Source organism: Scomber scombrus, chromosome 9 (genome assembly GCF_963691925.1).
Source record: "Scomber scombrus chromosome 9, fScoSco1.1, whole genome shotgun sequence".
Classification (NCBI taxonomy): Eukaryota; Metazoa; Chordata; class Actinopteri; order Scombriformes; family Scombridae; genus Scomber; species Scomber scombrus.
Genome location: NC_084978.1, coordinates 9,417,148 through 9,442,691, shown reverse-complemented (window position 1 = coordinate 9,442,691; position 25,544 = coordinate 9,417,148). Strand labels below are relative to the sequence as shown.

Genomic DNA, 25,544 nt, shown 5'->3' with positions numbered 1-25,544 from the left:
GTATCGCTCTTCTATTAAAAGCTGTTTTAATTGGTTTAGGAGGTCGGGGGACAGACACAGTCTCTATATGTAATTGGGTGGGTAACTGCTCTAGTGGAAGCACAGAGAAGCGTGTAAGACTGCAGCTCTGTCTCCTGGTCTGGACTCTGGGTTGTCATGGATTTGGGTCAATGAATTCGGCCATATTTCTAGATATGAGAGCAGCTCCGTCCAAAGTGGGATGTATGCCGTCTCTCCTAATCAGACCAGGTCTTCCCCAAAAAGTTTGCCAATTATCAACGAAGCCCACATCATTATCTGGACACCACCTCGACAACCAGCGGTTAAATGATGACATGCGGCTATACATGTCATCACTGATCAAATTAGGCAGGGGCCCAGAGAAAACTACGGAGTCCGACATTGTTTTAGTGTCTCTCCTACTTCTTGCTCTTCCTCTTTTTTTTTGTACTTCTACCCTCTTGTCTCCCTTCCTTGCTTTGCTTTCATTCATCCTTACATTGTGGCGTTACACAAGCCATCTGACCCACTTAGGCAGCCTGCATCATCACCTCTACGTCAAAAGGAGCCAGGGGAGTCGAACTGAGGAGGAAGAGTGATAGCCACGGAGGGAAAATATTGAGTTTAGAAACGTATCTGTTTCTTAACTTGAACTGTCACTGTGTCTCTCCCTGAAAGCGGCTTAGTGCTTTCAGAGGATTTGCTCTTTTCTTACAGGTTTCTTTCCAGCCTGTTAGAAGCATCTTTTCATTACATCATAACAATACCTAAGAGCTCCTCAAACTCTATTCAATCAGTTAATACGACCAAGATAATAAAGATTTTGGCAACAATGACAAACGAACATTAAATCCTGCAACATCGAGGAAAAACTGTAAACCCTTTAAACGTTTCAGATACAAGGAAAGAGCGTTTTCAACTATTTTAGATGCAAGGTAAGGAACATTTATTTGAATAGCACATTGCAACGACGAGTCAATTCAAAGTGCTTTATGCTAAAACGTAAAATGCATCAAGACAGGATGTAAAAGCAACACTTTGCACGATAAAAAATACATTTAAATATGATTAAAAGTGTTAAATTGGAAATAAAGTTGAGCTAAAATAGAGTAAGAGATAAAAACAGGAGAATAAAAAGTAAAAGGAAAATACGAGAACAAGACATTAATTCATTCCGACATGTAAATGCAATAAACTGCTTCTTCTTAACTCTTTCTTTTTTCTTTAGTAGGAAAATGAAAGAAAGCTGAATCCACAGTCAGAGTAAAAGGGAACAACTAAGCACTGATACTCAGGTTAGTTTAAGATTTTAACTCCTCTGGTTAATATAAAAGCTAAATCCTTGTCATGACCTCCATGTTATTACTGCACTGACTCAAGGGTGTAAAAGTTAAGTTTTCTATTAGATCATTAAAGGGCTGTCCTGTGTTTCATTCAGATGGATTCTGTATATCTAAGATTCACATGAGCATTAAATTACTTGGTGCAACCTTTGTCCATAATGACCCAAAACTATGGAACACACTACCTTAAGATAGCAGGTGAGCAGCTTGCTAAGTTTTCTTTAAAGAAAGCTAAAAACTTATATTAGTTTTCCTATCAGTCATTTTCACACTGATTCACTACTGAACTTCTTTTAAAATGTTGTATTTTACTTGATTGAATATATTGTATTTATTCTATTTTATATCTACATTTATTACGTACTATTTTTACCATTTTAAAATCATTACTACTTTTATTATACATATAATATCAGATAGTTTCTTTTTCTTTCTTTTTTAACAGCTTAACGTTTGCTCCTTCTAACCCCTTTTACTGTGAAGCAATCTGAGCTGCATTTCTTGTATTAAAGTTTAACTTACAGCTACAAAGAAGACATCAACCCCTGCAGTGTTTGTGCCATGTTGTAGCCACTAAGCTACACAAAACTAAAATAAAGTAAATCTTTCAGTCTTTCAATCTTTCTAAATCATCAACGGCATTGAGGCTGCTGCTGAAACAATCTTTGCCTGAAATGTCCATCCACTGTCCTCAGCGTACGACGGTTGAACCACTATTCTGTTCTGGACAGCCACACATAGACATGAGTATCAGAGTTCACTTCACTTTGCTTCCATCTGTAAAGAAGCTACCTCGTGAGGTTTCCTTGGCACAGAGTTTAGATTTGTTCAGATTTGACCTATAAAATGTGGATGACTCACCGGTACGCCAACAATATGACACGAATAGACCAGATAGACCCTGATGTGCTAACATGGAGGAAGCTTTCACTTTAGTCAAATCAAAGCATCGCAGTATTTATCAGCGTCAGAGCTAACAGAGCTTATTTTGGGTATAATTCAAGTTTAACAGGGCTGGAAAACAATAAATAAAAATCCAATGTTTCCTCCACTAGAACTACACAGGTGGTCTGTTGTGTCCAGGCCCTTCATCTCCACTGTGTGTCAGTATAAATGAACTGTCAGTGAATAATCCACAGATGTTTTACTTGTTATTAGAACTAGAGCTGCAATAATTAGCTGATAACTACAAGAAAATAAACAGCAAATACTTTGATAATTAATTCATTGTTAATTAATCAATGCTGTGGTTCCAGCTTCTTAAAAGTTAGAGATTTTTTATGATTTTCTTTGTCATTTATGAAAGTAAACTGAATATTTTGGGGTTTGGACTTCTGGTCGATAATCAAACTAGCTAATTTAAATGCGCTAACTTGGCTGTTTGGAAATTATAATGGACTTTTTTCACTATTTTCTGACATTTTAAAGACAAAGCGATTAGTCCATTGGTTGATTAATAGATAAAATAATTGGCAGATTAATTTGTTTCTATCAGTACGATACTAGTTTCCCCCCCCCCCTTTTGCTGAACTTTTGACAGCAAAAATAAAAGGAGTATATTCATCTTCACTCCTTTGTATTTGGTACTGCTGAAGAGCCCAACTTTATTTCCAGGTTTCTCCTTTACTTAGGCTTATTAAATGTGGGATTCGAGAGTCTTATGTTTGCTCATAAAGACTGCCAAGTCCCCTAAAGGCATTCTTCAGCCTCTGTGCTTTCCAAAAGCAACTGAACTGGCACTGCTCGGGTGTAAGCCTATTTAAAAGCCAGAAAATATCCCACTATTGGGTCAGGGAACTTACAACTGAAACAATTTACAAAAACAACGATAAAGCCGACACGGAGGCTTAAAAATATTTACAATTGAGAAGCTGGAATCAGATAATTGGAATATTTTCTTCTTAAAAATGACTCAAAATTATATCCAACATTTCACATTGCAGGAGTGACTATTTTAAAGACACTGGATTCAAATTGAACTGGAATAAAAGTGAAAGAATCATTTTACTTTAACCAAAGTCTACAACTAGTAACTAAGAACAAATCCCTGAATGACAAACCATCACAGTACGCAGCAGTCTATGAGAAAAACACATGAGCTCAAACCCAAATTATCCCTTCCCCTAAAAAAAATCCTTTCATTTTATTATAATGTACTTTCCATATACAGGACCATTTGGCATATGTATAACCCAAGACACCTTACAGTGCCATAGTACATGCATATATTAAGCGAGGGTGGCCCTGTTCCTGCCAGCCTCAACACACTTGCGCTTTAACAGACAGATGGGGAATATGACATCGGGAGATTAGAGACCTCAGTGTTCCCAAACCATTGCCTTTTCTGCCATGAAAACTGACCCTAAAAGGCCTCTGTAGTGAGGATTTGGGCAGTAATGGAACAGTCTAGAGCAGCTCTGTCGGTGTTTCTTTCTTTCTTTTCTGTCTGTCTGTGTGTGTGTCTTAATCCCAGATATCATTCTTAACAGCCTCCTGCTCAACAATGAGAGGTACTGTTGGACAGGAAACAGAGAAAGTTAAAGCAGAGCGCTGAGAGAAAGAAAAACTGAATGAGAGAGAGAGAGAGAGGGGACCGAGAGAAGACCAAAAAGGGAAAGGGGTCAACAGAGAATATGAGAACGCAGAGGAAAGTGTGCTAGACCACACAAACTTAAGAACAAGACAGGTTGTCAGGCTGCGGTCGGATTCAATGAGGCCTCTGTACTGATGCAGTGAGGTGACAGGTCAGAGGGGAAAAAAACAAACAAAAAAACGACAAAAGACAGTGACATGATGTGTCGAGGCTCGCATTGGCCAATCAGGCACAAGCACGCGTTTCCTGTGGATTAGAGACTGCAACATTTCTACTCTTTACCATTAAATCCTTGCAACAATAGATAAAATACTTTCCACTACTGTAAAATCACAGATGTTTTATATGAGCTGGATAAGGCACCGCTGCTCAGCCATCAGCCGATTCTTCCCAGTGGTCAATCGAGGTTTTGCAGTAGTGAAAAAAACCCCAAAAGGCATGTTCCCCATAGATAAAAGAGATGCCTGTAAGACTGTTGACAGGAAACCTCGAACTGTAGAGAAGGTCAATTATTAATTTTAATTCTGTGATGAATTTTTGATCTATGGAGGTTTTATATTGTAAAACCTTCCTCGAGTCAAGAAAAGCTGATTTAAAAATCCATGAAAATGGATCAATGTAAAGTCTATGAGAATCACTACTGCACATCTCAATCAATCAATCAAACTCTATTTATATAGCACTCTCATACAGACTAGTGTAGTTCAAAGTGCTTTACAATTAGCTAATTGACAAGCTGATAATAAGACAGAACAAGTGAAAAAAATGTAAAACAAAAAAAGGAATAAAAACAAAGAACAATTTAAAGACAAAATTTAAGACCAATGTACGCAGGAGAAAATACAAATGATAGAAATGTTTAAAAATGTAAATATAATAAGTACAAATAAATAATTGAAAAGATTAAAAATAAATTAAAGCCGCAAGCGGCGATGGCGGGCCCTCGCTCACCCATACCACCGCGGGGCCTGAGGCATGGTGGGGCAGTGGCGTGAAGCAGAAAGTGAGAAAAAACCTGGAAGGAGGCCAAAAATGCAATGTTTCGTTCATCCAGTAGGGGGCAGTCACAGGTAGTTACACATATGGTCTGGTGTGGTCTGGTGTGTTCAGGGCGGCCACTCATCAGTCATGTGAAGTTTGGAGTGAATTGGACAAAGCATGAAGGAGTTATGAGAGGTTGATGGTTCATCCACCAGGGGGCAGTAGAGTGTAACAAAACACAAGCGGTTGCGTTCAGGGTGGGACAGTGATTACACATGTGAAGTTTTGTGGAAATCGCACAATGATGATGTAAAATATGGCACTTCCTGTTTCCACTAGGGGGCGACACGAGTGAGATCGCCTATGAGCGAATGGAGACGTTGAGGTCGGCACCCTGGACCTGTGTACGAATTTTCATGATGATACGAGTTCAATAAAGCCATCAAAAAGCCAAACGTATTTTCATGGCGAGGAATTGATGGTCGCCGCGTCGCCACACGGACGCCATTACTCGTAGCTTCACAGTCTTCATAATGTAGCTTCACCAACTGGTTCTGAATGAAGTTGATGGGGCAAAGTATGTAATTTTAATGAATCTTAGTTAACTTCCTATTACCACCGGGGGGCGCTATGAGTTACGTGGGAAGTTAATATATCGGGACGTTCAGGGCGGAGCCATCATCATGTCCAGCAAGTTTGAAGCTGATTGGATGAAGTATGTGGGCGTGAGAGCCACTCGTATGTACATGGCGAGCACGCCAAAGTTAGTTGAGCCCTGGCAGACACGCCCTTTGACCTACGGATGCGCAGAGCACAACTTAAGCTCAGCTAGGTCTGGAGATGTTGCGTACCTAATTTGAACTTGATCGGGCGAACGCTGTGGGAGGAGTTAATTTTAGGCGGGAAAAATCATAACCAAAATGGCCGACTTCCTGTTGGGTTGAGGTCATGAGGTCAAGAGGCTTTTTTGCATATGTGGGTATAATACATATGTGTACCGAATTTTGTGACCATAGGACAAAGTTAGCAAAATTCCCTATGGGCATTTTTGGACTTTGTAGGGGGCGCTATTCCGCGTCGACCATGTGCGACCACCCAAAAATATCGAATTTCGGATGAGGCCGGACGTCCGTGCAAAAGTATAAGCATTTTCGCATTTGGGAAAGGGGCGAAATTGGGGCACGAAATGTCGGAATAATAATAATAATAATAATAATAATAATAATAATAATAATAATAATAATAAACATTACAATTTCAATATAGCATTTTTCCCTGGGGGTCTTCCATACCACATGATTACTTGATTACTTGAATACTTTGGGGTCACTTGCACTTTGGGGTCACTTGCACGTTGGGGCATGAACGAATTTCAATAGGGCTTTCGCCAGGCGACTTGCAGTCGCCGCTCGGGCCCTAATAAACATTACAATTTCAATAGGGCTTTCGCCAGGCGACTTGCAGTCGCCGCTCGGGCCCTAATAAGAGATAAGAGAAAGGGTTTATTATATTCAGTGGGCCGCGTAATGTTGAAGTAAACCCAGAAGCTAGAACCCTTTTTTTGGCGTATGTGCCAGCCGAGTAATTCTTATAGGACTGAATGGGCGCCGTTTTTGGTCCGGTATCCAGCTCTTATAATACACCCATGTGTGAAATCCTTCGTTATAGCATTTTAATCCCTCATGCAGACATCTGGCTTCCGATAAGCTTTCAAATGTATGGTTCCGTTACACAAACAGGCCTTTCATCATCTCACTGATACTAAAAGCAACACACGTCCACCAACGCAGCCCAATTTAAACATGGAGTGTGCAGAAAGTGTCAGAATTAACATAATCTACCTTAAATTAAGTAAATAGTTTGTTCATCCTTTAGTAGTCAGCTGCAAGAAATATAAAGATTGAGTTTTTATTTTACTGTTAGAAAAGAAAAGAAAAAAAATCATCTCTTTGAGCTGTGACAGCACAATGTACGGTATGCAAACATTTAGAAATCTGTCTCCGCCGTGTTTCTGGATTCAAAGTGAGTTTTCAATAACAGCCCATAGATGTGGCGGGCTGCAGTAAATGTGAAATAAGCCCACGGTGTATCAGATTTCAGTTTGATTCTAAAAGTGGAGTATGCACACAGAGATGAAGCCAGAACGCCAGTCTGCGGGGGAGGCAGCCGTTAAAGGAAATTTCCTTGAACAGAAAGGTCACAGGTTCAATATCTGCAACAGCTGTTCCTCTTTGGGAAGTGTAACTTTAGTCAGATATTTAACCGAGCCACCGATTCAGTCAATTTGAGGCGCCGCATGAAAAGTAACTGAATACTAAAAACATACAGCAACCCACTAGAATATTTAAGGGAGGACAAAATGGTCAGACTGGTGCAAGAAATTCAACAAAAGCCAAGCCCCCGTTTCGTGAATAATGCACTTTCAACTCCCTGACATGTTTAAAATTAATATTTAAAATCACCATTATGGATAGAAGCAAACAAGTGCAAACAAATGCAGTGCAGATATGTTTCATAATGACAGTTTTATATGGCTCGCATGAGAGAGAGAAAAAACAACAACCGTGTTTTGATCGACCAAATAGCCTCACAGCTCCATCAAAACAAAGTGCATGACCAAAAAGAAGATAAAATATTCAAAAGAGGTTATAAATAAATAAGCAAATTTCCTCTTACTTGCATCATGCTATAAAATCCCTGAAATAACCCTGGATTTTAAAAAAAAGGACAGATCAAAGCATTTAAACTCTGCACGGTCTATCATCGCTGCCCAAACTGTCACGGTGAAACCACACCAGGGAAGAGGGAAGTGACGGGAGAGAAATGTCGGACAGTCGGGAGTCCTCTTCAGAAACTAAATAGCTTCTAAAGAAATATCAAAGTTAATTCAATTTATATCAGTTTCACAAGTTAAGAGTAGATTTTTTGCTCACAAACAGGTCTCTAGGATAGAGAGTCAATAGACTAATAATAGTCTATTGAGGAAGTATACTTAAAATCTCTCAAAAGAGCAAAAAAAGCCTAATAAAACCTCATAAAAACATCAAGGAGAGAAAGAATACCTGTTGTTTATTTCTGCGTGTGTCTACTGAAATGTCTGTTGAGTTATTTCAGTTCCAGCTCGGGATCCTGACACGACTCATAACATCCAGTTTGAACACATTTGAACTGTCGCATCCAAAAAAAGTGAACACACACAGAGCCAAACAACCCTTCTCACACACACACACACACACACACACACACACACACACACACACACACACACACACACACACACACACACACACACACACACACACACACACACACACACACACACACACACAGCTATGGATCGTATCTGTGTGTGAGCACAAAGACAAACAGATAAAAATCTCTCCCATCAATCATTGAACATGTGACCGAGATACTCATCTGTTTTGTCACAGGTGAAATGAAAACGGCATGTCACACTTTGTCCGCTCCCGTAATAGCTTTAAGAGATATTATGTCAGGTGTCATACATTTATTGGCTCACCTGGTTCAAAAGGACTAGAAAATATATATAAATATAAGGCAAAGGCTATTTGCACCCCAGGTGCAGAGGTCTGAAATGTATTTGGTATCCATGGCAACCATAGACGTATCTGTCAAGATTTGATTTCCATCAAATAACAAACTGAAGGTTGAAAATTCAGATATTTTCGGGTTGTACGCATTTACTTAACAAAGTTATGAAAATGCAGCAGAGTTTTTCTGATAAAAACAGTATCAATATATAAGTGCTGCTGCAAAGACTCGAATCCCTTGTCTCCTGCACTAATGACGGACACGCTGACCCTTACGCTACCACTTCGGTCCTACATAGTGACGTGACAGCACAATATGTTTGTCAATACGGAAGATAGATATTGGCGACAAATAATTTCTAAGTGACAAACTGACGCTTGTATGCATTCACTGAGGAAAGATTCTGAAAATATAATACAACTTTCCCGCCAGAAATGTCTTTAGAACAAACATTAGAGATGAAACGTTTCTAAATTCGCCCTTTTCTGCTGGCATGGAAGATGAATGCAATGTTTTCACGTTGTTATACGTCTAGGGTGCAAATAGCTCAGCTGTGTGGATGAGGCTATTTGTACCAGGGGTGCAAATAGACACTCCGTAAATATAAACCCACAAAAATAAACTGTGATCCAGAATATGGTACTATGCACAATATTGTCAGTTTATATTTGACTCATAATCTGTCACCATGTTAATTTACAGCTAACATTAGCCCTGTTAGCCATCCAGGATGCTGAAGTGCTTTGCAACAAGATACATAACAGGAAGTCTGTCAACAACGTGCCTAATATAAAGCTACTGCTTATGTTGCTATGATTGGCTTGTGTGTTATTAACAGCACCCCTTAAAGTACACACAGTGGTATCAGTCTGCCCTATCTATGAGAAAAAAATGGATGTGGGTAAAATATGTAAAATATGTTCACAAATGAAAGCCTGGGGTCTGCAAGTGTGACAATACAGAGAGGAAACTGAACGCTCATTAAAAACCACACACGCACATTCTCACACACACACACACACACACACACACACACACACACACACACACACACACACACACACACACACACACACACACACACACACACACACACACACACACACACACACACACACACACACACACACACACACACACACACAAACCCTCAGGTTAGGTGTTGTAAAAGTTGATCTGAAAAAAACTGCTCTCCTGTTTGAGGAGGAATAAGGCAAAGGCAGGGGATGGCCGCCCTGACTCTGAGGTCAAGTAAACACACATTCAGTGGGCAGAACATGGGGAGGAAGAAGATAAAGTGGGTTATTTATGATGGGGGTGATAGGGCTGCAGGAGACACATTGTCAAGTAAGGCAAATTAACTCAAATGCGTCATGCTTTAACTTTTTTTGCTGCTTTTTGTGACTCACCTACAACAAAAATCTGTCTGATATTACATAGCTAATTAAGTCCGATTTAAGGGTTCTCGGAAACACAGAGTTTGATCGGTTCCCAATGCACTTCATCAATGTATCAAACTGAAACAGGCATCACTAGTCGCCTACCACGACCTCAAAAAGAGCGCTGCCTCTTCTTACAGGTCACCTGCCTGTAAAAATGCAAGTGACATGGCTACCGTCACAGATAAAGTCACCAGACGTTCAAGTTATGCAAGGCAGCAGATAAATCTGTTCGCTGCTTGAGTTTGAGGGTTTTACCACTGTCAACCACACCGGGATGCCTATTTATCTTCAAACATGTGGATTAAACACACATTTGAATAATTAAAAACATTGTTATTCTCCAAAACAAAAAGAAATTTGCACCTCTCATCCTAGAAGTGAACTCCTTATTTAAATCACTCAGGCTAGTAAATAATAGGAAAAGCAATACATTAATAAACCACTACGAAAAACTATTCTCTGAAACCTCTGACTAAAATATATATGAACCCCAAAATTTTGATATATGTTATGTATTTTTTTACTTTAATTTTAATTATGTTTTTATTATCTTAATAAACAAGTGTCCATTTGTTAAGTTTATTAAGAAACGTGTTGTTTTTCCCTCCTCTAATACCCTCTCCCACCTGCTCTCTCTCTCCACTTGTTGTCCTTCTTGCTGTTGTCACAATCGCACATGTGAAACCGAAAGTGGAGGAGTCCGAGCTGATTTCTGGAGGGGAGGGGTCCAGAGGGCTGACTCACGTGTGGTAGAAGTAGGAGGGGGGAGTTTTGTTTTGTTAGAAGGAGAGACTTTTAAAAGTACCCGAATGCTGAATATTATGATTGTTAATTGTATAATAAACGGCATGTATCGGGTGAAATTTCGCTGTATTTTTGTAGCAGAAAAAAAAAGTATTGCAATGTAACTTTTTCCCACTATTAAGCCTCTCTAGTGGCCAATACAAAGCTTTTAGCAGGCATAAATCCTTACGTCTTACATTAACCACTGTTTTACTACTCTGTACTTAACTGTCTTTCTTTGTGTCTCTCCAGGCGTGAATTTGATGGAGGTTATTATATATTTCTTTATGTCTCTTACACACAGCTTAGATAGGAATGCATAGCAGGGATTAATCTGCAAAAAATGTGCAGGTCAGCATTCAGACATCGGCCCAACCCTCGTGTCAAAGTCTCACTGAGCAACTCTTGAGCAGCTGCACATGCTGTTCCTCCAGAGTTTCAGTGCAATCTGTCTTTATGCTTTTATATCTATGCATCTTCACAATTACCTTGGTTAAACGTGACCTAAAAAGCACTGCGCCACTTGCTGATGATCAGTTGCTTTTGCTTTCTCAGACTCTCCTCTAATCAGAGATAAATAGAGTGTAGAGTAATTCCAGAAAGCGAAATGTAGTTATCAGGGGTAAAAGCCTCAGATATATAATTCAAGGGAATAAGTTATTTAATTAAAAGAAATAATTCAGTAAGAAAATAACTAACTACTTAGTGTTTAACAGCCTAAACTTAAAGTACAATATATCCACATTGCATCCAATGAAGAATAAAAACTATAAAAGTGTCAAATGCAAAAAAAATAACACAATTTAATTATGAAGAGATGATTTTGGTAACTGGTAATGAGTTGGTGATGTAACTCATAAGTTATACAAGAAACAAACTAATAGGATTTACTTTTGATACCTGCCAGGCTTTGTTAAGTTATTGTGGGTAAATGTTTAATTACAGCTGAGGAAGCGTTTGTGTCTTTTTCAGACAGACATCAGCAGGTCGACTCAGGCTCGGAGGCGTGTAAGCAGATGGATGGAGGAATGACGGAGGAGAGAGAGCAGAGTGACGGAAACAAAACAAAAAAAGGGGCATCAGAAAAGAGAATGGCGGAGGAAGATTACCAGAGAAGAAGGTAGCGAGAGAGAAAAGGGACATGAAAGAGCACGTGAGATAAAAGAGAGGATGAGCCGTAAAACCAGTCTTTGCCCTTGAATCGGTGTCAGCGGCTCACTGCCCTAGCCTAGTTTAGCTGCTCCTCCCAGGCTAGCCCTGTCAGTGATGAATTAATAAGCACATGTCTTAGGGGGATACAGGCTTTTTCTGGCCTTGTTATCTCTTTGCCTCAACCAAGTGGCACAATCTTCTTTTTTATTTATTGTTTGAAGATCTAGGGAGCATCCAACAAAAAAAACATAACGATCGATTTTAAAGAAATGCTTTTAAAATACACAGTGAGTTGAAAAATCAACAAAAAGGAAGGGAGGAAGCTTGAATTAACTTTAAAACTACACCTCACATCCACGTAGTTTCACCCCTGTACAACCCGAGTCTTATGCAGCTGGTGCTTAATTGCCACTACAGACTTCCACTGCCGGGGTTAAATGCCCTGTTTAATAGCATTTACTGGAGGAGGAGGAGGAGGAGGAGGAGGAGGAGGAGGAGGAGGAGGAGGAGGAAGAGGAGGGAGTGTCTCTGAACTGGGTGATTTTTGCAGCCTGAACTCACCATTTCATTATACTGCTGGTTATCGTAGTCACTGATCTGCCACACAAGTGCTCTCTTTAAGGGAAACAGTAGAATAAGATGTGTTCTTCGATGGCCTGAGCGCCTGTGACATTGCAAAAAGCTTCAACGCCTACAGTGGAAACAAGTGCAGCTCTGTGTTGGAAACTGTGGGAGCAAAGCAGCACTTTGTTCGAGATATTTGCATAAAGTTTGCTCTGTTGCCATCTGGGTGAACAGTCACAAACATTTCTGTTCTTCTTTCTGTGGATTTGTTGACTCTTCAAACAAATGGTCAAACTGGTTTTGACCACAACCTCTGATCGAATTCTGGTTATACATTTTATTTTCATCTGGGCGTCACAATTTTCCACAGAGCTTTAATTTTAATTGTATTCTTGTGAGAGTATCTTTTCATTAGCAATCTATAATAAAGGCACATTTTAAGCATACATTCCCTGTTATGTGTAAGAAAGTTAAAGTAATCTTGCTAATAGTGACTTTTCTGTAATGCTCCGTGTATAATTATTCATGTTTGCCCTTCAGAGGTCAGGCTGACCTTAAAACTGCATACAGAGAACTTGTATTGATTCCTAATAATAGGTTTTAATTAACACCTGTCAATGAAAACTAAGCTAAGATAAAAAGATCAGGCTGGAACTGATGTGGTATTGATTTTTTCCCCCCCTTACTGCACAAATTAACAATATTGTTGCGGAAACACCATCAAAAGAAAGTAATTTAATCCTCAGATGTTGAAAAATGATTGGTTCCTGAATGCCGTATTGGCCCAAACAAAAAGAAAACCTGATTATAATTTTTTTCAATGACAGTTTGCATTTATATGACTGCCTGTTTTGTCTTTTTGACTTCTTTATCATCTGTGACAGACGCATATGGCAGCTTGACATATTTCATTTCTGGATTGGTCTCCACTCTGCATTGTTATAAAAAAATAAATTAAAAAAAGACAAAAGATTAATCAATTATAAAGAGTCATCTCAGTCACATCTCAGCTCTCTGTCCACAATGGTCTAAAACATTTACACTGATGTTTAAGCCATAAGTAACGCAGTTTTAACGCTATCTCATGTGTCCAAGCCCAGGCAAAAAGTGTTTAGTTTAAGAAGTGATATTTGATACTAGATTCAACCGAATGTTAATCAACTAATCGTGATTACGTGTCACCCAATGATACAACTTAATAACAATTAATGTAGCAACTAGTTAAAGTAAATCAATAATTTACAGTATAATGTAACAAGTATACTGTACTTATGTTGACAAAAATGTTTTAATCACTGTAGTTACATGCCCAAGATGCACAAAAATTATATGATGACAATAAATAAAGTATAATTAAAATAATAATCAACCGTTGTAGTTAATCACAGTGTAGGAATGCACTCTGTAATGCTATGTTGAGTTTTTACTGTGATTTACGACACTGAACTACATCAGCATCTGCATCGTGGATTAAGTGTGTTTCAGACCACAGCAGTCAGTGGTCTCAGCCCCCATCTCAGACCACTGACATTGAACTTTATTGATTTAGTATGGATCTATAATCACCTCTGCCTCTCGGTCAGTCTCATACTGATGGAAATTTTAAGACCGCTGCACACTAAAATACCAGCTAGCATAAAGAAAAAAAGAAAAAAAAAAGAACTGTCTGTCTTTATATTCTGGACAGGCGTGACGGTTCGATGAGGAAGTGAGCCGACGGAATCAATGAGGAAATCCCGAGCCCGTTGTTGAGTACCACTGACTAAACAGTGTGATACGACGGCCTGAACGAGACTCGATTAACAGACACAAACGGCTCACGCAGGATAGTACAAGTCTTGTCATTTCCATCTGTGTGTGCGCTCCTGTGTGTACACAATAGATCAAAACACCAGCTGTGAGCGTCTGCTGACAAAACGAGCTGAGACGGTGACCGAGCAAAAAAAAAAAAGTGGCAGTGTGGTTCGATACAGGAAGTGACAGTTTCTTCTAGCGTTTTCTCAGCTTTCTTTAGTCATCATTTGCTCTCTGAAGAGTTTAGAGTGTACAAATGTATGTGATAATTATTATTGAGGGCAGGTCTTTATGAGCCAATGAATCCAGGCAGCCGGGACTGTGTGCGCTCTGAAGAACAGGGGCAGGCTAACTGAGCTGAGATCAATGAGGATTTGCTGCTCGATTACTGCCCTGAGACCAAGAGTCAAACCCTTATTTTCCTCACGCACCTTTAAAGAAAAGCTCTAAAAAATATCTGAGTCATTGTCATGTGAGTTGGCTGCTTTTTTTTGGTTTGTTTGTTTAAGATGCCCCAGTTAGATTTCCTTCTCCTTTTCTCAGCATATCTTCAGGAAACAAAAGCAGCCAAATATTTATGTGTTAATATCTCGTTAGTCACCAAGCCACTAACATTCACAGGGACAAAAAACCCTAAAAAAAACCATCCAGTGTTACAATTGTCCACCTCACCACTTTTTTGCGTCACTTGTGGTAAAATAAACAATATGTCTAATTGATGTGGAGTAGTTTTAGTGAGAGAGGCCAATGTGTGAACACTGAAACCTAAAACTTTCTTGGATAAGTGAAGCCAGCAAACTAACTGGAAATTCTTCTTTTAAAAAATGACTCAAACAACTCATCTATTTATGAAAATATCTGCAAATTCGTGCAGGCACAGCTGTACTGGGCAGAAACCATGAAGCACAGCCACTGAGCTTGTTACTTGGAGTTCACATTTTCTAAATTTTGGGGTAAACGATATGAAGTCATTAGCAGATATGACTCTGATTCTACTGAAACCTGAGTGAGCTGTGACCTGTAGCCTGATCAGTGCCCCACTTGCTTAAAATGTATTGGTAGAGTAACAAGTTAAAGCGTCCGGATCCTTTTAAAATTCAACTCAACATATAACTCCCAGAAAGGTGTTGCTGGATCCCAATTAATCTTGGGGAAAAAACAAGGACTCTTGGTCTAACCTGACTGAAATGGCTCTGAAGCAGCGTTGGCTGGTTTGGATCGCTGGGTCTGCAGCCAGAACACAGACTTTATTACTTTACAGTCCGAGCCAAGCGGCACCGCTGCCAAGTATAAACCAGGAAAGCTCAGCTCTGAGGTCAAGGTCGAATTAATCTCTGAGCTCATGTATTAGCAATGCATCCGACTAAGACCGGCTGGGCAAGCAGCGCTACTAAGTGATATCTACCTGGTGAGAGACTGACCTGAATTTTACCTCTAATTGTTCTTGAAGGCAGAAAGTTGACGTATCAGAACTTTAAAAGAGCAGCAATTGAGAGATTTTTTTAAAAATAAGCCAGAAAATGTGGTCTTTAAATGTAGCTTGTGCCAAATTTCTGGCGGGAGTAGTCAACCCAATTAAATCACTCAATCAACACAAAATTATGATGATAATTTTGATAATAATTAGCAAACATCATTGGACACAGAATACCTTTGGATTTTTACTTGAATGATGCTTAAATTAAACATTTTATAGACAAAAAAATATTAACTGATATAGAAAATCATTGGTTAATCAGCCAAAAATAATATAAAAGTATCAATTTGGGCTTAATATAATATAATAATCCCCTGTCTGAGGAGAAAAATGAATATATAGAGATGCCACTTTTGTTTTAAAATATCCTCAAAACAGTCCTTGAGATAATGGTGCCATAGGTCACAGATATAAACTGTGTCACATCCAGTATTGCCAGTCAACTGACTTTCATGACAATGCAATCTTCGTGGATGCTTCACACTTTCAGCAGATGTTGTACAGTTAGAGCCCTGCTCTTAAACCTGCTGAGGCCGTCTTCTCATCCTCAGATTACTTCAGTCAAACCAGATGCTCGGCCGAGGATTTTTTCCATCTGCCCTGCTTGCACTCAAGCTGCAGCCTCCTGGTTCTGCAGTGTTTATGGGGTCCGGTAAAGTATTGAGCCTCAAACAGCAGCAAGAAATACAGGAACACACAAACACTACACATATATTATTCTTCTATTTGATAGCTCTCATAAAAATAAAACAGGGGACAACTTACTGGCAAACAACACATGAGAACGACACCAGCACCAAGAATCCCATTTATCTACTAATAAACAACAAATATTAGAAAAGTACTTAATTAATAAAACTTGACTAATTAATAACTACTGTACGTGCACATATCTAATTTAGGCGATATATGGACCATACCTTCTATGATAATATATGTAAGTCAATAAAATTCTTCCAAAAAAGCGTCTTTAATGGACTAATAAAACCAGAGATAATCGAAAGGAGAGCTACAACACCAACACCTGTACATTATCATCTGCTGCCTAACCCTCATCTGGCACAGCAATAGATATACTTCAATTAATATTAGTCAAAATTTAAAATAATTCTCCTTTGCAAATTTCTATCCAACTGCAATACTGACTCATCCTTGAAATGACTGCATGATGTGAATGTCGGCTTATTCTGTAGTGCATTCTGTTTTATGGGGACGAATCATGATTTTCAAACAGTAATTTAAATATTTCAAGAAATCAAATACTTTACGCAGCTATCATTTTGTCTTAAAGTACATTTTCCCTTGTTTTCCAGTAACGCAGGCGCTCTGCTTGTGTTTTACAGGGATTGTTATTACTGACGGACATTGGGTCACTCGCTATGTCGCGGAGCAGTTTACTAGAGAGTGAAAATTAGAAAGTGTGTGCGGCATCTAGTCGGGGGCGACGCGCGTGCACAACCACACACACACACACACCCTAACTGATCGGTTTTCTATCGTTTATTTCCACGTCTTCTTTTTATAATGTCACTGTGTGGATCATTAATGTTCTAGTTAGTGAACTAACAGCTTCTACCTGCTGAGATCTCAGTCAGCCAGTCAGCAGTAGGAGATGAGGAGAGGAGCAGGGAGGTTGATCTCAGGTCTCTACACTGAAAACCTGAGGTAGGAGCAGCGGGGGCATCTAGCGCATTTCATTTGTATGGTAGCGTAATGATGCAAAAATTAAAATCAGTCACACTAAAATAAAATAAGTTCATGTATTTGTTTCAGATGGCACTGAAGTTAAATGCACTGAATGCAATAAATGGGTTTAGCTTTGATTTAAAAAATTGTATATTCAGACCAAATAGCCATCATCTAAGTTATAAATCTTAAATATGTCTTGTTTCAAAGTCATTTGACTTTACTGCATTATTATTTTCATTTATTTGTTTCAGAAGGTACTTAAATTAAATGCAATAAATGGGTTTAGTTTTGATTTGAAAAAGAAATGTCCAGGAATAAAACCCAATTAATTGTTCATTTTCAGAGACATGTTTTTTTTCCTTTTTCTCATTTTTACTACGGCTATTTAATAAGGCAAAATAATGTATTCGATTACTCGATTAATCAATGAAATAATCGATAGAATAATCGATTACAAAAATAATCGACAGCTGCAGCCCTAGCTACAACGCTGTGAGATGGGAGATTTATAGTGTGCGTGTGTGTCTGTGTGTGTCTGTGTGTGTCTGTGTGTGTCTGTGTGTGTGTGTGTGTGTGTGTGTGTGTGTGTGTGTGTGTGTGTGTGTGTGTGTGTGTGTGTGTGTGTGTGTGTGTGTGTGAACATGAGCAGGCCGGGATTAAAATCTGGTGAATTTCTAGCAGTGTGAGTCCAGCTTTAAAGAGATTTGGACCACATTTGGTTTAGCTTGGCGCCCGTCCACAGAGTCTAAAACAACCACTCACTGGCCTGGCAACAACAATCCCACACTGTAGGCAGCTGGGTGGTTATGACACTGCTGTAACTGTGCTGTGTGTGTGTTTTCTTTCCATATTAAAACTATGGGTCGTCTTATCTCACACAGCAGGATGTTGCAGAGTTGTGACCCTGATGGTATGTGTGTATGTGAGATCCTTCACATAGAGGGCTACAGGTTCCACTTAAGTACTTAATGACAGTGAACGCTAATAATGGCGTTGCCTCGTGCATCTCACTGACCTTGTATCTTATTAATATCGTCACTAAACTATCGCCAACATTCACAGTCGGGCTTATTTTTAGATGAGTGATTTTAATATAATATTTCATCTAAGCTGTCATTTTAATTGCTCTGGTTAGTAAAGTTTGCCAGGGAGAATATGCTTAGTTGACGTAAATAGTTGCTTAGTTAGCTTTTCTTTTTTAAGTGATTAATTATTTCAGTAATTTTTCAAGATAAAAATGCAAAAAACACTTTTGTAGCATTAAATTAGAAATCTTTGGGGTTTGGTTTCTTGGTCGGACAAAACTATCTGATTATATCACTCTGAGAAATGAATCAAATGAAAATAATAATATGTTGCAACTCTAATTTACACTAATGCAGTCTAATACAATAATCCTGAAGTAAAATGGATTATTATTATCTATACATAACACAAAAGTAGAGCCCAACCGATACTAGATTTTTCGGGCCGATGCCGATACCGATATTAGAAAATAAAAATATATATTATTCGGCCGATAATGTTATATATATATATATATATATATAATATATATATATAATATATATATATATATATATATATATATATATAATATATATATATATAATATATATATATAATATATATATATATATATATATATTCTATATATATATATATATAATATATATATATATATATATATATATAGAATATATACATAAAGACAAGGTATGTAATGGAGGCATGATATTTTACAGTTTAAGAATGCACTGAAACAGTAAACGTCACTGGGAATTTAATATGTATATTAAACTTGAGTTAGGAAAAAGGATTAAATAAACATAAAATGCGGCCTATATATCTGAGAAATATCAGCACATATCAGACAGCATAAACACTGATACCGATATATCTGTGATAGGCCAATATCGGCTGATAATATCAGTTGACCAATATATTGATTGGGCTCCACACAAAAGACCCACAGTCCCACTGTAGATACACATAACATAGGTTTATATTCTTTAGTTCAACGCCTGATTTTACCCGATGCTGTAACACTTAAAAACGCGTATATCATGTGATATCTTGATGGCCAGGACAAATAAAGACATTTGAGGATGTCGCCGTGGTGCTTTAGGAAATAGTGATTCACCATTTTCTGACCAAAAGATTAAATGATTAACCAAGAAAGTAAGTGACAGATTAATCGATAATTAAAAAAAAAGAGTTGTTAATTGCAGCCTCGGTCACATTTCTGGGAAGACACGCGTTAGATACACCATAAACTATAGCATAGCTTTGGACTAGGTATGTCGTATCTACCTTAAATCTTAAATCCTACGTTCATGAAGAGAATAATATGTGTGGAGTAGTTTCAGAGCCTTTGGTGTAACCCCTTAAAGATAATCTATCTTAAATCTTACCTTCATGAGGGGAATAATACCTGTAATACCCCTGAATCATATTTCAGATGTTTCTAATAGTTAGTCTACCCCAAAATCTGAGTATAACACAATTAAAAAGCCTCCAAAATGACTGTAAGGTTGACTCACCCCCTCCCTTAAAACAGAAACTGAATATTACAACCCTCTTAAAGGACATATATATTTCAGTGCTGTTGTATTAGACTGCACTAGTTTCATTACATACGTCTTCTTAATAAACTGTAATTGTTTTAACACCATTGATCCAGACGGTAGTACAGTAGCTGACTCAACAGTGGTTATACTAACATCAACACTGATGCAAAGTTGCCCTTTACTCCCGTCCGTCTATACACCTCTCTGCTTTCTCTCTCTTACACAATAACCTCAATGTTTTGCTAAATGGTTCAACTTTAATGAGCTATAGGAAAGTATTTTGTAAGATCTTGTTTGGGTTTCTGTTGTTGATACTGTAGTCAGTAATGAATTAAGCACTTTTACCTTTGACTCTTAACAACAGGTTTCTTTCCTGTGTAGTTAAATGTTTTGGGGGCATATTCCACGCCTGAGTATGCACACAGTACATTGATATATTTATATATGTGAAGAACTGAAAACCACATAGATGCATTATGAAGCCAGCAAGTAGTTCATACGTATCAAGGCCTCCATAGCATCGAAATTCTGCCACTTCCTTTACGTCCGTCTTGAACACACTGTACTCTGGCTTGTTCTACTTAAAACTCTGACTTAAAATTCTGGCATTGTTTTCATTAATATTTTATCCCTAGTCCTTCATTTAACTTTTAATATTATATTTCTGAATTCCCTTTCATGTGCGACTTAGTTTTTAATTCTGATTTGATACATATAACATAAATAAAGATGAAGATAGTGTTAAAAAGTTTGCAAACGTCATAACGAGTGTTCTTGCAACGCTGAAAAGCTGCTACAGTTATTTTTGCTTCCGATGATAATTTCCTTATTTAATTATTAATTTTATACTGTATACAATGTCAAAAACAGTGAAAATGCTTGTTTACTAAAGCCCAAGCTGATGTCTTCATTAGTGCTGGGTATCGGTACTCGACACCTACCGACTGAAATAAATCAATACTAAGTAATATCGAAACGTCTCCCATCAAACACTACCGGCAATCGATCCTTTTTGCACCCAGAGTTAGAAAATATGACTATTTGTATGGACTTGCTCACAGCCGATCAACACAAGCATTAAATATTAATAAATTGAAGGCTTTCAAAATGCAATTTATGTAAAAATCAAATCATTTAAATGTGGAGGGGTGGTGACGTTTTATGCAATTTAATGCTTCTATTCACATGATGGATATCGAATGAAGCACTCAATTGGTATCGGTGTTAATTTAAGGGTACTTGGATTGGTACTGGTATCGTGATTTTTCAAATGATACACATCCCTAGTCTTCACACAGCTTAGTTATGTCAAATTTACAGTCCAAAAATCCTAAATTATAGATTTATATAAGTAAAGAAAAACAGTACACATGCTAGCTGGGGACTGTTGTGGTATTTCTTCTAAAAATACATTAGAAAATATTGTGAAAAATGGCAGCAACAAACCAATTAATCGAGTAATTTTGACTCTACAACGTTGCAATACAACTTCATACGCACTTTAATATATTTGTTTGAATTTAAAGTGTTTTGTGTATGTGAGTAGGCAATAACCTCCATGTTCACAGTTAATTATTAATTTTTTAGTGTATAAAATGTCAAAAAAAGTGAAAATGCCTGTTACAGTTTCTTAATTCCCAACTGTAGTCTTCATACAACTTAGTTATGTCCAATAAGCAGTCCAAAACCTGAATTATAGATTTACATAAGTAAACAAAAACAGTATACATACTAGCCGGGGACTGATTTGGTATTTCTGCTTAAATGTATAAAAATATTGATAAATTGTGAAAAATGGCAGCAACAAACTGATTAATCGAGTAATTTCGACTCAACTATGTTCACATATATACTTCACATATTTCAACATGCATTCGTGTGAATTAAAAGTGTTTTTTAAGTGTATGCCAGTATGCAATAATCGTTTTAATCACAGTAACTACAGTGTAGTTTTGTGTAATACGTGCAAGGTTTACTCATAACCGCCCATAGGACACCATATGGAGAGATTAATCCATCCTAATCCAGGGGCAATGGACGGATACGATTATGCAATATGAAGAGGATTTCAAACAGCCCCAGAAATGAAAGTCAGCACAATCACATCCCTATATTAGACGGAAAAATCTGTTTAAATCAATTGTGCATCCTGTAATAGTAACCAAAATGTATTGATCAGGACCAGGATCAGCATCAGCAGGGGCCTGTGCCACAAAAAAACACCAGAACATTCCTGCACAGACCTTTGAGGACTAATAACCCTGAATAGAAAACGAAACTACAGGCTTAAATTACAACTCAAACCACCAGCTGAACCACACAACTAAAAACACACACTGTACGTTTATGTGCACGTTTAAATATGTACTGTAATCGTCAATAACAATAATAAAAACAGACATTTAGTGATTGTGAAATGCCCCTACACACACGCACACACACACACACACACACACACTTAAAACATATGTATAACACCACATCTGGAGGGTAAAACCAGATAACACGCACTTTTTTTTTTTAAAGAAGACGCTGCTGTTTTGATTGTGAACGTGTCATAAAAAAACCTGCACATAATTTAAAGATAGCTGATCCTATCTTTGGGGTTAGCCTGCTTGAGCCACAGATGTGATGGGACTCACCTTCCTCTCGATGCTAGCCGCTGTTAGCCTGTTAGCCTCCCGATGAACACACACACACAACGAAGCCTTTAAAAACCCCGCTACGTATTTTAAATTTAAAAAAAGCCTCTACATTAAGATGCAACCAAAGCAGATTAATTCACACACTACCTGACAGCACCGGGGAAATAACCCAGAGAGAGATAATAAGCGATAGACTAGACAGAGTTAGCTTAGCATTTGTTAGCCTGTTAAGATGCTGCTGTGAGTGAAGCGCTGTTAGCAGAGGAAGCTAATCGGTACCTTACCAGGTCAAAACAAACAGGACCGCGGAGCAAGATGCATCAATTTCTTCACTTCAATTTCGACGAGATCAGAGCAGACAGAGTAGGGATAACGTCGGGATCATTGCAGAAGATACTCGAATTTAATGTGGTTCCTGTTTTTTTGTTTGTTTCTTTTTTGGTTTCTTCTTCTTCTTTTTTTCGTAGCTCGGATGCCTGTCCGCAGGTCGTTGCTTAGCGAGTCTCTCTCTCTCACTCACACATACACACACACACACACAAGGGACAAACCTGCCAAATACTGACCCCGCCTCCTTTCTCTCACTCACAACACAGCGGGAGGCAGCTGCCAAATACTGACCCCGCCTCAGTTCAATATAGATAATAAATAAAGATAACCTGCAATAAATGTATGCACACTGGATAGATAGATAGATAGATAGATAGATAGATAGATAGATAGATAGATAGATAGATAGATAGATAGATAGATAGATAGATAGATAGATAGATAGATAGATAGATAGATAGATAGATAGATAGATAGATAGATTTAGTACTCCATTAATCCCAAAGGGAAATTAGTGTTACAGCAGCCACAAATACATAAACAATGACCTGACACTAGCCTCCCACTCCCAAATAAGTAGGCTAATTTTCAAACCAGTGTTGCTGAGAATATTGTACTTCATTCACCTGATTGTTATTTCACAGATTAATAAATACAATTAGACACTGTGAACACCTCATTTAAGATTAAACAACAGCACAGTGCACATAATCATTAAACCATCCTAAATGTTCATATAGTTTAATATTTGCTACAGTTTGACAAAAATAATCTTGACTGGTAACTACAGAATTAACATATGTCTGTACATTAAATAATATTTCATATGCAGAGAATTTAATGCAGTCTTCTTTTGAAAATACATAATATTGTCACATTTACAATTAAATTAATACTATTAGGCTACTTCATTTATGTATATATTAGCCTACTGTTTTTTGTAGTCTACTTGTCCAAAACATTAATTTTCCACCATTCATATTAAAAAAATATGACTTATGAATTTGCTATTATGGGAATGACTCTGTGACTCTGATGTGGTAAATCAAATACTAATACAGTTATGGTTTTTATTGTTTGATACTTCTAATGTTAGATTAACTCATTATACAACTTCTCAGGATTTTTAGAGCAATTTATTTCTTATCTATATTTCCTTAATGTGTGTGTGTGTGCTTTAATGTTTTATTTATGTGAATATGCATAGTAATCTATGTCTGAAAACAACATTTATTTAAATACTATATTGGTACACTATTTGTCTTTTAACTGCCAACATCAATTATATTATTGACCCCTGCGTAGAAGCTGATGAGCATGAGTTGGTCTATACTGCCACCTGATGGATTTATTGATTCACACCATTTAAGTTTTAAATCTATTAGGCAGTCTTAATACCATACTACATACTAATTATAGACACTATAACTAATCATTAGTTTGTTTACAAGAAATCTACATACATAGATCCATACTAAAGATGCTTTAAGAAATATTTTTAAAAAATACTCTGCGTTGAATAATAATTTGTGTCTGATATGATTTTTCAAAAGGTTGTATAACCTTTTTTTAAATGACATCTACTACTTCTACCTTACTGAAAAATACTGAATATGTATGAATATGTAAAGTCTAACTGCTGGACACAAGATGTGTCTTACGTCACTGTTAAGTCCATTCTCAGTTTTTGAGCACTGGAGACTTCAAATTTCCATATCACACTTGTGTAAGTTGTGTACTGGACCATGATTGTCTTGAAACTAGTTGTGAGGTCACTAGTCTAACCCATTGACTCCCTTTAAACTCAGATTTAAGGTGAACACAGAGAAACTTTCCACCTTCAGCAGATGAATGTGAAAACAGCTTTTTAGTGTCAGTGTTTTTACCGGAAACACTTTTATACTAACACGAAATAATGAGATGTGTGCACGTCAAGATGTCAATTTAACTATAATATCATAATGTTTCTGAGAACATTGTGAGGTTGGGATGGCATGGTGGTGCAGTACTAGCACTGATGCTTCACAGCAGGAGGGTTCTGGGTCCGAACCCACCAGCCAGCTGAGGCCTTTCTGTGTGGAGTTTGCTGCATGTGTAAGTCCTCTTTGAGTACTCCGGCTTTTTCCCACAGACTGAAAACATGCACGTTAGGTTCACTCACGACTCTGAATTGCCCGTAAGAGAGAATGCCAGTGTGATTAGTTGTCTGTCTCTGTACTGTTAGCCCTGTGATTAACTGGTGACCTGTCCAGGCTGTAGCCCGCCTCTCGGCCAGTGTCAGCTGACATTGGCCCCAGGTGCCCCCGCAACCCTCTAGAAGATAAGCAATAAAGATAATGGATGGATAGATGGATTCTGGGGCTGTCTAAATGTCCTGCAGCTGTGAGTCGCTCTTCAGTCCTCTATCTATACATATGTATTAGTCAACAGCTGACACTCAAAAGTGCTTTTAGTCTTTAGTTTTCCAGTGTGAACACACAACAAACTCAAATCCAGCTCAGAATTAGTATGTAGTTTGGATTTAGGATTAGGAACAACTTCTTTTTTTTCTCTCAACACATCTGCAAACATTGTTTTGGTTTAGTTAAGTCAACAACAGCATTTCAATGAATCAAATGCAAACACAAGC

The 25,544-nt window shown here is 37.9% G+C and overlaps 1 protein-coding gene across 4 annotated transcripts in view; it reads right to left on the bottom strand.

Annotated features, from left to right (window-relative positions):
• The window catches only part of fam13b (family with sequence similarity 13 member B), an 83,936-nt gene extending 60,852 nt beyond the window's left edge, over nucleotides 1-23,084 (bottom strand). For all 4 annotated transcript variants that reach the window (XM_062425201.1, XM_062425200.1, XM_062425203.1 and 1 more), the window contains exon 1: nucleotides 22,870-23,084. The gene's annotated coding sequence lies outside the window, so the exon portion shown is untranslated. The remainder of the gene's footprint in view (nucleotides 1-22,869) is intronic.
• Nucleotides 23,085-25,544: the final 2,460 nt, after the last annotated feature.